The 16,686-nt window shown below is 50.1% G+C and overlaps 1 protein-coding gene across 1 annotated transcript in view; it reads left to right on the top strand.

Moving 5' to 3' along the window:
- Positions 1-5,094: 5,094 nt before the first annotated feature.
- The window catches only part of LOC147663823 (coiled-coil domain-containing protein 127-like), a 45,339-nt gene continuing 33,747 nt past the window's right edge, over positions 5,095-16,686 (top strand). Inside the window, exon 1 of the mRNA XM_086950179.1 lies at positions 5,095-5,367. The gene's annotated coding sequence lies outside the window, so the exon portion shown is untranslated. The remainder of the gene's footprint in view (positions 5,368-16,686) is intronic.

Below are 16,686 nucleotides of genomic sequence, written 5' to 3'. Positions count from 1 at the left end.
CTGAGGGCCTTGTAATGTTGTATCCCCATTACGTTTATGGTGGCGCCTGTGTCTATCACTCCTGTCACCGATGATCAATCACTTTGAATCTGGCATTTGTGTTGTGGCCTCCGCCATCTTTTCAGGTCGCTGGTGAAAGATACGAAGTAGCACTCATCATCCTCTTCGGTAGAAGAATCATCTAGGCCCTCGTAGTGGCGATGTTGGGACTTTGTTGAACGGGAGGACTGTGTGTCGTTCATGGTTAGGTGCCTGACTGCTCCGGATAGTGTTTTTCTTCCTGACTGGTTTCTTCAGCGGAAATCCACCTCTGCATGCACTTGCGAAATGGTTTTTCACTCCACACTTCGAGCACGTCTTCCCTCGGGCAGGACAGCTATCGGAGGTGTGTTCTTCTCGTCCGCAGTATCGGCACGTCGATCGTCGTGGTGTTCTAGTTGGCCATCGTCCTCGCCCACTTCGGCCAGAGCTGCGGATGCCATTTACTCTCTCGGTTTTCACTGTTGTTCCCGCGTCTGCGTTAGGATTGAGGGCTTCTTCCATTGCTGTCAGACAGCTCATGCGACCGAGCTAAGAGTAGTATTTCTTCTACTGTGATGCGAGGCTGGCGCAGTATTAGCGTTCTCAGTGGTTTGTTGCAGCATCCTTGGATTAGCTGCGCAGTTACTTCCTATGTCTGGTCGTCATCCGGGCAGGTGCTGATTAGTTCTCTTAGATGTGTATGGAATGCGTCCATTGTTTCTCCCTCTCTCTGCCTCGACTGTCGGAACTTGAAGCGTTCGAAGTGCGGTTTGAGTTGCGGGTCGAAATGGGCATTCAATGCTCGAACAGTGGCGTCGTAGTCGGTGACTGCTCCCGTGTTTGGGAGATGTGCAAAGAGTTTGTAGATCTCATCGCCACCGAAATGCAGCAGTAGCGATCTTTTGACTTCATTGTCCTTTTCTCTGGTGGCTACGAAGTAGTTGTTTAGACGTCCAATCCAGACCATCCACCTTGGAGCTGCTGTTGCTGGGTCGATAAGCTCACTGAACGGCGGTAGCGCCTGAATTTGGGAGTGCGCTGACTGTTGCGTCGGTGTTCCTGCCTGTTGCACTGGGGGTGGCCCTGCAGGGGGCGGTCCCTGCTGTTGTCCTCCTGCTGCGATGGCTGGTGGGTTTCCTGGTTGCTGTGCCCCAGCGGCGCCGGCACCCGGTGGGTTCGACAAGCAGTGTTCTTGGGGTTCTTGTTGGTATCAATGCTTATTGAGATCTCCTCTATTTATGTGTGTCCTTACGCTTGCTTCAGGTGCTTTATTTGTGTGCCTGTTGGCCCCGATGGTCCTGTTATTGTTGCTCTGGATGTTCCTGTCTTCTCTCCCCTTGTGGCTGCCAATGCTTATTTGGCTGCTGTGGTGCTATCTCCCTTGTGGTTGCCAGTGCTTGTTGTGCTTTTTGTGAGTGCTCTCTCTATCCCTGCGCGTGTGGCTTATTCCTTTTTAGGGCTCGACCTCTGCCAATGCGCAAGCATTGCAGATGTCGAGACATATTGCAGCTTATCCAGAGCTTAACTAAACGGGCGATTTGATGCTGTGCCCATGAAAAAGCGCGTGCACAACATCAAAGCCACCAGCTTACCTCCCACAAGCTTTCCCCAGCGTGTGCTCTGGCATTTCTCCTCCCCTAATTATTCACTGCCCACGGCCGGCCGGCACAACAAAGGCTACTGCTCCCCGTGTGTCCCGCTTTTAGTGGTGTCATTGTCAGCTCTTTACATTAGATGCTAACATGGTACATGAGACCGTACTTTTCTTTTTGTTTTTTCATGTACAGATCTTCTCGTATTATTCTTCCATTGTAGATTGCTTTTGAACTGTTGGACTATACTGGGAAGCTCCCTGCCGGCATTCTTCTTTAAAGAAATACTTTTAAAAAACATGGTGGTGGTCTTTATCCGACATCCGGGGTTTCTTTCTTATTGTTTTGAGACTTCGTACTGCATTCTGAATTAGAGAATGCTATGTTAATTTACCCCTATTTGTAGTTTAGACTTGGTATTATTAACACGTGTGCAATGTATGTCTATTGATTGGGGCGGTTCTGGCACCCAGCAGATGCTTTTCACAGGACTCGACCTTGTAAAGTAGATTGTTTTTCTTGCAACTTTGTGCTATTGTAGTGATAATACGGTCCATACCAACTTGCTTGTTTAGCTGCCGTTTTTAATTTTCACTTATTTCCTCTGTGGCCGCTACCGGTGATCACAATGCTTTGTAATCTTGGGTTTTTTTCCAGTTTTTTTTTTAAATATTGAACCAGATGTTATCTTAAACTCCAGGGTTTGTGATTTAAATTTTTTTTAATGTGCAGCCACATTTTGCTAATGCAAGATTTCTTATGTAACAGAATCTGGTGCATTTACTCTTGTGACTGACCTTTAAAAAATCTCAGTGGCCATCTTTTTCCCCCTTTTTAGAGCTCGACCTCTGCCAATGCGCCTGCCAACCCACCATACAGCTCCACGGATGCACCCACCACACAGCTCCGCCGATGCACCCACCACACAGCTCCGCCGATGCACCCACCACACAGCTCCGCCGATGCACCCACCACACAGCTCCGCCGATGCACCCACCACACAGCTCCAACTAAGCTCCACCAATGCACCCACCACAAAGCTCCACCGAGGCACCCACCACACAGCTCCACCGATGCACCCACCACACAGCTCCACCGATGCACCCACCACACAGCTCCACCTACACAGCTCCACCGATGCACCTACCACACAGCTCCACCGATGCACTCACCACACAGCTCCACTGATGTACCCAGCTCCACCGATGCACCCACCACACAGCTCCACCTACACAGCTCCACCGATGCACCCACCACCCAGCTCCACAGATGCACCCACCACACAGATCCACCGACAAAGCTCCACCGATGCACCCACCACACTGCTCCACTGATGCACCCACCACACAGCTCCAACGATGCACCCACCACACAGCTCCACCGATGCACCCACCACACAGCTCCACCGAGGCACCCACCATACAGCTCCACCGATGCACCCACCACACAGCTCCACCGATGCACCCACCACACAGCTCCACTGATGCACCCACCACACAGCTGCAGCGATGCAGCCTCCACACAGCTCCACAGACACAGCTCCACTGATGCACCCACCACACAGCTTCACCGATGCACCCACCACACAGCTCCACCGACACAGCTCCACCGATGCACCCACCACACAGTTCCACCGATGCACCCACCACACAGCTCCACCGATGCACCCACCACACAGCTCCACCGATGCACCCACCACACAGCTCCACCGAGGCACCCACCACACAGCTCCACCGAGGCACCCACCACACAGCTCCACAGATGCACCCACCACAAAGCTCCACAGATGCACCCACCACACAGCTCCACAGATGCACCCACCACACACCTCCACAGATGCACCCACCACACAGCTCCACAGATGCACCCACTACCCAGCTCCACTGATGCACCGACTACACAGCTCCACAGATGCACCCACCACACAGCTCCACCGATGCACCCACCACCCAGCTCCACCGATGGACCCACCACTCTGCCTCTTTTTCCTGCTCTAGGGTGCTGCAGCGTCTTTCCTGTGCCTTTGCATGTGGTTCGCGTGCTTAAAGCGGGCCCTGTAGCTAATGCGGATGCGCGCATCTCGTTGCCGGCGGTCGGCTTTTCAGACGCTTGGCCAGCTCTCGGCGGTCGCGTCTCTCAGGCACTGTGGCTACCGGTCCCTCACGCAGCTTCTGGCATCTGCTGCTTACCAGTGCGGGGGCTCTCTCCGTCAGGCGCTTTCGGCTTCAGCACACGGCTCCGGCATGCAGATACGGCTTCTTCGTTCTTTGGGGGAACTTGTCGCCATCCCACCCTTGTCGCCAGTTTGGGGGCTCGCACGTTGCTTGGGGATGGGGAAAAAACACAGTGGGAACAGACTCAGGCCCTACACTGCATTAAGGGGTAGTGTACAATAAGAGGACGCTCACACAGGAATACTCTGTCGGACCGGAAGTCCCGAGCGTCCCTGGCCCATTTATTTATAGACTTCTGGCCACGCCTGGCCAGAAGGTGATACAAAGTGCGTATGTGTTTCCGGGGCTCAGCCGAGACCCCGTGGAAACACTAGAGCGCTACACTTATGATGTTTACAACTATAGCGCGAGAGCGGCAATTGTAACAAAAGTCAACAAATAGGGAAAACTAAGCATTGGCATAGCCAATAGGTCTCGCCTTTGGGACCTTCTAAGTGTTTAGCCATGCAGCAGTTGATGTTGTTGCACCATGGATATTGTGCTGGATAACTAAACACTTATAAGGTCTCAAAATCGAGACCTAATGGCTATGGAAATGCTTGTTTCCATTCCAGTATTGATGGTTATCCGAATGTTGGTAAAAAGGGTTTGTTTTGGTAGAAATATATTCTCATTAGTAAAGCCAACCATAGCCACTGTTACTTCTGAATCCTGAGTCTGTGGTTCCCCAGATCAAGCACTTTAACAAAATGCCTCCCAGGGTGGAGACCTGAATCCTACACCTTGTTGTCTCCTTTGTCTTATGTAACATGTTCTATACATTGATTTACACACGCAGATTGATGGCTCTGGGTGTGTGTGTATTGTAAAGTGCTTCAACACCCTACACTGGTATAAGAGGCGCTATAAAACAAATGAAATAAGTCAGAAAAGGGCTGTGCAGAGATACAGGGCAGTGTTTGAAGGGGATAGTGAGAGAATAATAGATACAATTGGACATGTAATGAAATATGTGTTGTAGAATGCGTCATTTTTGCCCTAATTGTTTTGGAAGGGGGATCCCCCCCCCCCTCCACCCCCATGCCCTTCTTGTAGTGGCTCGCTCGCTGCACTCATTATGCATCATACGGGGGCAGGTCTGAGAACATGTGCCAGGGCTGCTTTGGGTGCCCTGCTTCTAAGAGTTTAATCAATCTCCCATGCTGGCACTTCCAAACTTACATTCTAGACTACAAGCCCCAGCATGCATCAGTGTGTTCGCTAATAACCCAGGATTGGTTATGGGACACAGGGCCCCTTCCAGCTGTCACACCGCCCTTTGCACCTTCAGTGACGCGCTGGGTGCACGGGAGCGGGAACCTTTAACACACCCTTTGCCTGGGCGCGCTACCGGCAGGGATGGACTGACCCCTGGCACTGCTACTGAACGCACACGCCTGGCGAGGAAGGGTTACAGAAAGTTGTGTTTTTTTTCTCCAGGGCTCTGGTGAGACCCGCCTCTTCCTGGTTCCGCCAGAGGAGGGTAGCACGGGCGGCAGGAGTGCCTGGTACTGACCCGCAGCGGTGCCAGCGACCCCCAGGTAAGGCTGCTAGTGCAGGTGGCATGGGTGGGTGGGCGGTATGATGCCGCTGCCAGGGTCCTGCCGTCCACTCCCTGCACCCAGGGCTGAGACACCCCCAGGTAAGAGGTGCAGGTGGGTAGCATGAAGAAACACCCCAGGGCGGGCTGCTCGTGGGCATGGGTGGTGGGTATGAAGCCCCCTGTCAGGATTTGCCATCCACTCCTGCTGCTCTCAGGGCTGGGATACCCCCGGGAAGTGGTGCTCTGGGGGGATTCTGTTGGCGGGGGTGGCATGAATAGCCCCTCCTTTCACTTCAGTCATCTGCTGGCAGTGCCCAGAGGCGGGCCGGGCCCACTCCCTGACCATGGAGTGCCCCCGGGGGACTAAACTCTACTGCACAGAGGGGCTAGGCTTGCTGTGCCCACCCCAGGGCTCATCTCTCTGCCACTCTGGGTAATACCCCAGCCCTGCTGTGCCCACCCCATGGCTCATCTCTCTGCCGCTCTGGGTAATGCCCCAGCCGTACCCACCCCAGGGCTCTCTTCATTCCTGCTCCCATGCTGTGCCCACCCCAGGGCTGCGATCTCTGCCACCCTGAGGAATGCTCTAGGCGGCCACATCTCTCCTGCTCATGGTGTGTAAGCCCCCCGCCCCCCTCCCCGGTGCAGAGTGCAGCTCTTCCTCACGTGCCTGGCACTGCAGCCTCTCCCCGGGGCTGCTCCCTCTCTCCTCCCTGGGCACAAGGGCGTCCTGCTGCATCTCAGCCCTTTCACTTTCGTTTCCGGTCTGTGGCTGCTCCTAAGTCTCTTGTTCACATGCTTTTGAAAAGTTATCGGTTTGAACTTTGATTGGCCAGAAGGTCAGAAACTTTGGGGTTTGTAAAATGTGAGGTGGAGTTCAGAATGGGTAAAGCTGATGTTTGGAAAAAACGCTGAGTGTCCAAAATGTAAATAAAGTTGATTTCTGAGGGATAAGTCGTGTAGTGCTGGGGAGACTTGTACTAATATTGTTACCATGGTGACAGCGGCATTGCAGCCATGGCGGTTGTGCACTAACCATGTACAGGCTCTGCATACACCACCAAGCACGGAGCGCATATTTGTCATGGGAAGAGCATCAGATTGGAGAGAGCTGGAAAACACATGCAATCTCATAGGGTGCCTAAACAAAAATAAAAAAGTAGTTCACTGAAAATGAGAAGTGGAAGGATATAATAGAGGTCAGGACAAACACAATTGGACGCAAGCAAATGAGTGACAAGAAAGCCAATCGCTGGTACGTGAGGGGAGGGCTGTAAGCCCAGCACAAGTCCTTGGTACGCTTGCAATAGGCCTTTTACAACCACATAGCTTGCATTCCCTGGTAATGAAATCTCACAAGCATTTGCAATGCAATAGGTCTTGCAATTGCGAGATTTTGAGCTACTGGCCTTGTAAATGACAGTGCCTTTTATTTATGTGTTTAAAAGGCCTGTAATAATTAAAGGCATTGCCATTTACAATCCCAATAGGTCAAAGTTTCTAAACTGCGAGACCTATTGCATTGCAAATACTTGTTGCTCACAAGGGCCACATGCTGCGCTTTTATGTTAATAGAGGCCACACCCCTTTCTTTAGACGAGCCGTGTCTAAAGAAAGGGGCGTGGCCGCTATTACAGTGAAAGTGTGGTATTGGGCGCTTTTACCAGTAAATGCATTTGTTTAACAAATTGAAAAACAAATGCTATTTAGGTCTCGCACCTAGCGTTGCAGTACGCAGCAGTGCTCGCACAGCGCAAGACCTCTTGAAAGGGGGGTTTGAAAGCTAACCACACGCCAGCAGGCATTGGCTTTTGCATTTTTTTTTTAAATAAAAGGCACGCGATTGGGCAAAGGCGGACGCATGTCCCGCCTTTGCAACGCCCATTCCCGTCCGTGTCTAGCACACGCAGCAACGCACGTTCGCCTCGCTGCCGCGTTCCTTCCCTCCGCTCCATTGTGGTGCGCGAGCACCACTAGTTTGGAACAAGCCTGAAGGCTTGTAGATGACATTGAATAACCAAGTGCTCTTTTTTCTGTCGTATATCAGCCTCAATCCGTCATTTCCTAATCTTCCTGGCATCCGGTAAGTGGCGCTGATGCCTATCGCAGTTCATTTATTCAGTATTGTACCCACTTCAGCTTGGAGTGTTCTGAATATGCTTTAGAACTGGAGTCCGCCAAAGCAGGGGCGGCCGTTTTATTCTTGCCAGGTTACAGCCCGTTTGGAGTGTGTCTGCGTCGTGGGCTCCTCGGGTGCAACTGAAAGTGGCGGCTCCTGCATCCCGAGGCCCTCCAGTGCAAGCGGAGGCAGCTACCAACATCTACGCTAGCTCGGTACCAGGTAATGGTACTGTACCTAGCATGAGGAGAATGTATGTACTACAACCAGCGGCAGGTTTCCCTCCGACTCCTCCCCTTCCCCTCCATGGGCACGCTCCTCTACCTCAGTCTACCCAAACATCCTTCCCGCGACTGTTGCCCTGCTCTGTAGCACCCCTCCCTCCCATCTTATGGCCCGCTGTGCACGGAAGGTGATGTCACGGGGTAAACCCGGCATTACCTTGTAGAGAAGTTCTAAAGTTGGCATGACGCGGTCACCCACCCAGTATCAGCTGGTCCGGGGTTTAGTGTCTAGTTAAATTACAAAATGCCCTAGTTTCCACTATTTCATATGTTACCCTTTTTCAACCATGTTTCAACAATGGCGCCCCATCTGTCTTCCCTCCTAACCCAGAGTGTACCCCTCCCTTCTGCCCACGTGTGCTCTTGCTGTCCCGATCTGTGCTCTTCACAGAGATGCCCGTGTTGTTAGCACCAGTAACTTTGTCCCTTGTCTCGAGCTACGCACCCAGACAGTGCGCCACCTTATACGAAGCTGCGAGCCCTTATGTCCTGTTGTTCTACGTTGATTATCAATACCCTACAACAGGGCACACAGTAGTAATACGGACCTTCTGGTCAGGAAACAGGGCGAGGCAGAAGGAGCACAGCGCGGACATGAGCTGGATTCACATCAATAGTATCAAAAAGAGACCTAGTTCAGTCAGTTATGAAAAGTGTTTCCTATTGTATCGCTTTGTTTGAGCAATACAAGTTTTAAGTACGATGCGCAATATGTTGATATCAGTACTGTGCAAGGTACTCCATGGTATTAGTACTGAATTCTGCTTTTGCCTGTAGAATTGCAGTATATGACTGCTGCTGTATGTGATGTTGGTTGTCGGTAAGGCTTTTGGTTCTGTATGTTGTTCATGATACACCTGGTGCTGGCCTGAATCCGTGCTACACGCAGTGGTTCCAGGTTATCAGTGCAGCCTGCAGTACTCTCAAGTGTCAGTCCCCTTCAGGGTATGAACAATGAACACTCTGTGCTCCTCACAGCCCTGCTTTCGAGCCAGTAATCCTTGACTCAGCTAATCAATACTGGCCCTTTTTGCCACACATTAATTGACGATGTTTGATGCAGTTGTTTCAAAATTCCATAACACATTTTTGTTCCGTTACAAATTGCTTTAAGAGTGTGAGTGGTCTTAACTATCAGGGAAGTTATAGGATGTTCCATAATAGTTGATTTCCCATTTAGACCCCTATGGGACTATATATGGCTCTTGTCAAACAAAAATGCCAAAAGAGTTTTCGAAACCTTGACAGATTTTTCCAATCTGTGCATGTATTTTGAATGGTAAAACTGTATTTTGCAAAATTCCACAAACGTAGCACTCTTGTCATATAAGGTTATTTACAATGATTTATTTGACTTATAAGTGTAGCCTCAGTATATTAGCAGCACTTCTTAAAACAAACTGCATGTATATTTTCCATTATGAAGCCATGGTCATTTACAGAAAGCCTCAGGATGGGATGTTGAAATTAGAAAATCACACAAGTCCTGAAACTCAAAGTCCATAATTTACTGGAATTCTGTTTTTACTTCTAACGTAGATTTATGACAAACATGTGAATTATGTTGTGTGGAGTTCACCCATTGGGAAGCCTATCTATTTGTGTACTGTACTTTTGTAGAATTAGAAAGACATAAGATGCTTAATATGTGTGTGTGTTTTTGTAGCATATAGACATAGGCTGGTGTTTCATAGGGCTAGCGGCATCTTAGATCTAAGAAAATAACCTATATGCTCCCATGTTAACAGACAGGTCCATAGCATGTTCCTAAATCTTAAGCAATTGTTCTGTTAGCAAAGATTAAGAGTAAGGGAATTCCAGGGGAGAGCGGCTTGAATTTCGATAACTCCTCTTCAAGTCAAGTTTCGTGTATTTTTGAAGTGGGGAAATGTGCAGGAAGCGGTTGTCTGAAGCAAGGTTTCAGATGGGCATAACATTGTGAAGGGCATTGATAACCAAACCTGGTCCAGTCAAGGAGCGCTTCTTGTTTACAGCGCGCGCATTGGATTTGATCTGATGATAGGAAGGCTTCATGTGAAGCACTACACTTTTTTTGTTTACAACACTTGGTGTTTGTCAGTAGACCTATGGAAGCTCAGCATGGCCTTTTGAAGTCCAAGGTAATCGATCCTATTTGGGATTATTGCTCCTCCTACTACGTTTGCTTTTCTTTCGAGAAAGACAGAATACTTTGTAGGATGTACAGTTATGACTGCCCTAACGTGAGGGGTAAAGCACAGATTTGTATCAACCACAATGCCCAAATTCCTTATGACTAGGATCGGTGGAGGGCACAGGCCAAGAATTTCTGGTCGTAAATTTGGGGTTTGCTGACCTTTGTTATGGCATATAACAACCTCTATCAACCTCTATTCAAAGGAATCTAATTGCCATTTGCATACAGACAGGAGTTCAGCATGACTTCTGTTGTAGCATAGTACAGGTCAATGAGTAAAAAGAATAAACAAGATATATCATCTGCATATGTTAAACAAGCATTTGCAATGCAATAGGTCTCGTATTTACGCGAGTTTAAGCGATTGGCATTGTAAATGTCAATGCCTTTTTATTTATGTTTTAAAAACAAAAATAAAAAGCATTGTTCTTTGCAATGTCAATAGCTCAAACTCGCGTAAATGCGAGATCTATTGCATTGCAAATGCTTGTTTTAGGTCTCGCTAAGCCAGCGCATGCGCTGCTCTGCGAGACATTTAGTAAATAGGCTTTTGAAAGTGCTTCCAGAGGCTTTTGGTGGCCTCAAGCTTGTGTGCACGTGAGCGTGCACGCGCGCAGCTGCCATCTGTCTCACACAACTCCCTCTTCTCCTCCTCCCCCACCACAGATCGCTTCTCGCGGCCTCCGCGTTTGATCATGATCACTTTTGTGGCCGCGCGCCATGTCACTTTCATGTCCACGCAGCCAATGCTTGTCTAGACAGACAGCTGCCTATGACTCTGATATCTGCACTGACAGCTGGTCTCTCTCTCTGCAGACAGCTTCCAGCCCCTCTCCGACCCCTGCACTGAATCCCCCTCCCTTTACTCAGCTAACAGACCTCTTTCCATCATCTCGAACCGTTCATAAACATGCGCTGGTCAGGAAACCTTAATGCACGCATTTTAACATTTATCAATTTTGATAGCTGAAATTTATTAGCATCTGTTCATTACCGTTTATTGCAATACCTGACTGTTTACATTCAGCTCAAACCTTCACAGCACAGTCTTTTCCATTTCATTGAAAGACCATTTTCCCGGGCTAATTAAGACCATTAACCGCCTTTTCCCCGCGCACGTCTGCACGCGCAGACAGCGGCACGCTCTGTGAAGCCATTAGGCTTTTCTAAATTCCCGGACAGGTGATTTACATCCCGGCTTCGAGAGCGACTCCTGTCTATTTACTTTAAGCCACTTCCTCCTTGTACCCGCACACCCTGGAGTATTAGCTGTTTGGTAATTGGGACTTTAGGAATGACAGCATTCTCTGAAAATGTTGCCGGGGCTCAGGCGAGATGCTTAGAAAACAGCTAAATTTAACTGGCACAGCTTTCGCTGTAATGTTCCCTCGCTCGCCTGGTGACGGGATAAGTGGACTCGGAAGCAGCTTCTTGTTCTATAAGAGGCCTCTGCAGAAACGTAACCAAAGGTCCGCTTGCAGACTTTTACGACCCTGCCAGCCGTAGAGGCTGTATGTGTGTGTGTGCTGCCTGCAGAGGGTCAGCCGCTACTCCAGCCCTCTGTCGCCTGAGTCCAAGCACTCTGCCACATAACAAACATGTATTTGTAATGCGCACATTCACTTGAGTTTATGGAGAGGCTCTGCCCTGCTACAGTCTTTCTGTCGCTTGGGGTCAGGCACTCATCCACATGACTAGGCCAAGCTAGCCCTGGTGAACCTAAATCATAGCCAGCAGAAGAGAGGCCCACCCGCTACTACAGTCTCTCTGTTGCCTGAGCCAAACACACAGCAACATGACTGAGCCAAGCTGGTCCTAGTGAGCTTATATCGTAGCCAGTAGAATAGAAGGTTTATAGAGCGGTCCAACCGCCAAGCATTGGCATAGCCGATAGGTCTCGCCTTTGGGACCTTATATGTGGATATTGTGCTGCATAACTAAACACTTATAAGGTCCCAAAAGCGAGACCTATTGGCTATTCCAATGCTTGTTGTGAAAGCGAGCATGGTGTGCAGAATGTTGCAGGAAAGCATGTTGAGCCTGCAGTAGGAGAAACTCATTAAAGAAAATAGTGCTTACAGACTAAAGAAGATGTACCGTGTAACAACCTAAGTAAAGGGGACAGTTGCCATGGGAGGGGACAAAGTAAGGCAAGCCAGTAATAAGGCTGGACTGACAAGCCTATTCACAAATCAGAAGCCAGCATTTATGAAGGACAATGGCACAGGCCAATGACAAATATGGGTGGGGAGTGCGCGGGGCTTCAAGTCGCTACTCGAACAAAGCATGCCTCGCAGAGCAGCGCATGCGCTGCCCAAGCTCGACCTAAAAAAGAGTGATGGGGACACAGTGCATTCTGGGAGATCCAGTTACTTGAGGTCTCATAATGGCAATCTTATAACATAGGACTGTAGCACAGCGTATACGGGCAGATACTAGGTGTGAGGATACCCTTTGGGGTGTTGGTGTGCTGTACAAATCTACATAAGATGACGTGTCTGATCTCAGCCCTCACTCTTTATCTACGCCTTCTACTGACGTCAGATCCATAAATTCTTGAAGCAAATTACCTTCTGCAACAGCCAAGGTATGGAATCTGACTGAGTACATAAGGAAAAATACCAACACAATATAGGGACCTGTGGAACTAAGTAAAGATGCTAACATTTGTAAAACTCTAAAAACATGTATCCATCTTTCACAAGCCCGCTTTCATCACCCCACCAAGCGCTGGATCCATAACACAATAACACAATAACCGTACCCTGTGGTCATCACGCACGACATGGAAACACTTTGCACATAGGTTGAAAGCAAGACTAGAACAGGTCAACTACACAATGCAGCGTGCTATAGTGTGCATGAGGTCTTGGGCTCCCACATAGTGTAGTAAGCACTATACATATGCTAGCATACAATAGAATGCCTACGCCTGGGTTATCGACTTGGGGTTGTGATTTCTCAGCTATCTTCAGGCCTCGTTGTTTTTACTCTAGTGTTCGTGAATGCAGCTTCAGCCAATGGGACGCTGTGCCAGGCAAAGATATGCAATGTAGCTAAAGTGCAACAAAGCATCCAGCCCATCGGGTAGGACGGCTCAGTGAGCTATTGTCTCAGCTGCAGAGTTTGCAGTAAAGATGGTCCAAAAATCTTACAATCCAAAACCTCACTGCCAAACAAGGGTCTCAGATACAACCCCAAATTGTATTATAGTTCCTACATGCTAAGCGCTATACTTTCTGTATTCTGTGGATTGGCACTACACGAATTTTCTGTAGTCTCTCACACATAACATTCTGCGCTGCATTGCTTGGATTGCTTTTAAAAGTGCCATTTGATTACATTTCGCCTGCTGTGTTGCTTATTACCGCTTTGCTTCGTTAGCGCTTTGTTTATTAAACTCCTACTGCTTGTTTAGACCTGTTAGCGCGTTTGACTCTAGCGCTCCGCTGTGCTCCCCCCTCCGCCTCCATTTTGTTTGTTGTTGTCGCCTCGTGTGCCCGCCCCGCCTCCCAGCTGAGACGCCCTCCCACTGACCAGAAATAGCGCTCCTCTCCCTGCAGGCGCCGTGACTCGCTCCTCTCTCACGGGCTGAGTGGTCGCTCCCAGTGTCCCTTGCAGGCATCTGGTATCGTAGCGCTGCATTGCTTGGATTGCTTTTAAAAGTGCCATTTGATTACATTTCGCCTGCTGTGTTGCTCATTACCGCTTTGCTTCGTTAGCGCTTTGTTTATTAATCTCCTACTGCTGTATCGTAGCGCTGCATTGCTTGGATTTCTTTTAAAAGTGCCATTTGATTACATTTCGCCTGCTGTGTTGCTTATTACCGCTTTGCTTCGTTAGCGCTTTGTTTATTAAACTCCTACTGCTTGTTTAGACCTGTTAGGGCGTTTGACTCTAGCGCTCCGCTGTCCTCCCCCCTCCGCCTCCATTTTGTTTGTTGTTGTCGTCCTCGTGTGCCCGCCCCGCCTCCCAGCTGAGACGCCCTCGCCCCTCCCCCTCCACTCTCCATATATGACAGTAGTTCCCGCGCGCAGAGTTTACGCGCAGCGACCGCGCCCCACCCGCGCCGAAGGTGCGCCAAAGGTAAGCCCGTCTACGCCCGTCCGCGCCTGGACCGCGCCCAGCACCAGACCCCCTGCCCCTCGCAATGCCCAGCCCTCCCGCATTACTTACGACTCCTCCACCCTCCTAGCCCTCAACCCCGGCCGCTCCCCCAACTGCGTCCGAGCCGCTCCTGGACACACCCATGGACCTTTCTCATGCTACTCCTGCAAATTCATCTGCTCCGTCAACCACTCCGCTACGATCACACCTCAGATTCCCAACACCAACCACCTACAATGCATCCTTCTCAACACCCGCTCGGTCCACAGGCACGCCATTGACTTATGGAATCTACTAGACACCATCTCTCCAGACGTCGCCTTCCTAACAGAAACATGGATGAACGCTTCCTCCGCCCCAGACATCACCATTGCCATCCCTGAAGAATATAAGATCACACGCAAGGACCGTACCGGCCACACAGGAGGAGGCATCGCCATCGTCCATAAAAAATCAATCCACATTTCAACCAGCTCTGACGTCAATCTCGCCAACTCTGAACACCTTCACTTCCAGATCCACATCGACCCCAAGACCACACTCAGAGGCACCCTCCTCTACAGACCACCAGGACCCCGCGCAAAATTCAGTGAAGACATCACGGACTTCATCACTCCACACGCGCTCCCCTCCAAAGATTACATCCTTCTGGGAGACCTCAACTTTCACCTTGAAAAGAACAACAATCGCAACACCACCACCCTCTTGGACAACCTCGCCAACCTCGGACTCAAACAACTGGTCACTTCCCCCACCCACATCGCAGGTCACACACTCGACCCCATCTTCACCTCCAGTAATCACGTCTCCTTCAGCCACACTACGGATCTCCTCTGGACTGACCACAGCTGCGTTCACTCCACCTACAACAAGCCGAAACCCATCAACCACCCCCAACCAACTCTGCAAAGAAACTGGAACAAAATCACCATCGACCAGATCTCCTCATCGCTCCTTCTAAACACCCCAGCCCACTCTTCTAACCCAGACCAAGCCGCCACCAACTTCACCCTATGGTTATCCAACACCGCCGACATCCTAGCACCACTGAAAAAACGTCAAAGCAAACCTGGCAGCAAGAAGGCCTCATGGTTCAACGATGATCTTAAGAAGTCCAAGAAACTCTGCCGCTCCCTTGAAAAGGCCTGGAAAAAAGACCCAACCTCCATCACCAAGGACGCCTTCAAAAACGCCACCCGCACACACCACCAACTAATCCGAAAGGCCAAGAAAACAGCATTCAAGGATCGACTAGACAACAACGCCCACAACAGCAAGGAACTTTTCAACATCGTCAAGGAATTTACCAATTCCTCGGCCAACTCCAACGACATCACCCCCTCTCAAGCCCTCTGCGACTCCCTGGCTTTATTCTTCCACAACAAAATTGCAGACATCCACAACAGCTTCGACAACCAACCCGGAGACCAACCCACCCAACCATATGCTGAACATTCTCCCCCCCTGAACACCCTTTACGACTGGAACCCAATCTCCACTGAGGACACCATCCGCCTGATGAACTCCATCCACTCAGGATCCCCCACAGACCCATGTCCTCACCACATCTTCAACAAAGCAGACTTTGTCATAGCACCGCACCTCCGAGACGTCATCAACTGCTCCTTCAATTCCGCCACCTTCCCGGAAAGCTGGAAACACGCTGAACTCACCGCCCTTCTGAAAAAACCCACAGCGGACCCCAACGAACTCAAAAACTACCGCCCCATCTCGCTCCTTCCTTTCCCGGCCAAAGTCATCGAGAAAGCTGTCAACAACCAGCTCGCCGCCTTCCTCGAAGCCAACAAATCCCTCGACTCCTCACAGTCCGGCTTCCGAGCAAAACACAGCACTGAGACCGCCCTCATCGCAGCAACAGACGACATTCGAACTCTACTGGACAACGGAGACACAGTCGCCCTCATCCTCCTCGACCTCTCCGCAGCCTTCGACACAGTCTGCCACAGCACCCTTTTACAACGCCTCAGAAACATCGGAATACAAGGAAAAGCACTTGAATGGATCACCTCGTTCCTTTCAAGTCTGAGGCCACTGAAGTCATCTGTGGCGTACCACAAGGATCCTCTCTCAGTCCCACCCTCTTCAACGTATACATGAGCCCCCTCGCGGCCATCGCCCGTCAACACAACCTCAACATCATCTCTTACGCGGATGACACTCAACTGATCCTTTCTCTCACCAATGACCCCAGCACCGCCAAAACTAACCTACACGAAGGAATGAAAGAAGTTGCCGAATGGATGAAACACAGCCGTCTGAAACTGAACTCAGATAAAACAGAAGTCCTCATCTTAGGTACATCCCCCTCTGCATGGGACGACTCTTGGTGGCCAGAAGCCCTTGGAAAAGCACCCATCCCGACAGACCACGCACGGAACCTAGGCGTTATCCTGGATTCTTCACTCTCAATGAACAGACAAGTCAGCGCCGTCTCCTCATCCTGTTTCAACACTCTTCGCATGCTCAAAAAAACATTCCGATGGATCCCCACCGAAACCAGAAAAACAGTCACCCATGCTCTGGTCACGAGCCGACTGGACTGCGGAAACACCCTCTACGCAGGCACTACCGCTAAACTCCAGAAAAAACTCCAACGAATCCAAAACGCCT

This window comes from Lissotriton vulgaris, unplaced genomic scaffold, assembly GCF_964263255.1.
Source record: "Lissotriton vulgaris unplaced genomic scaffold, aLisVul1.2 SCAFFOLD_220, whole genome shotgun sequence".
NCBI classification, from domain to species: domain Eukaryota; kingdom Metazoa; phylum Chordata; class Amphibia; order Caudata; family Salamandridae; genus Lissotriton; species Lissotriton vulgaris.
The sequence above is the reverse complement of the archived record's forward strand: the minus strand, read 5'-3'. Positions and strand labels throughout refer to the sequence as shown.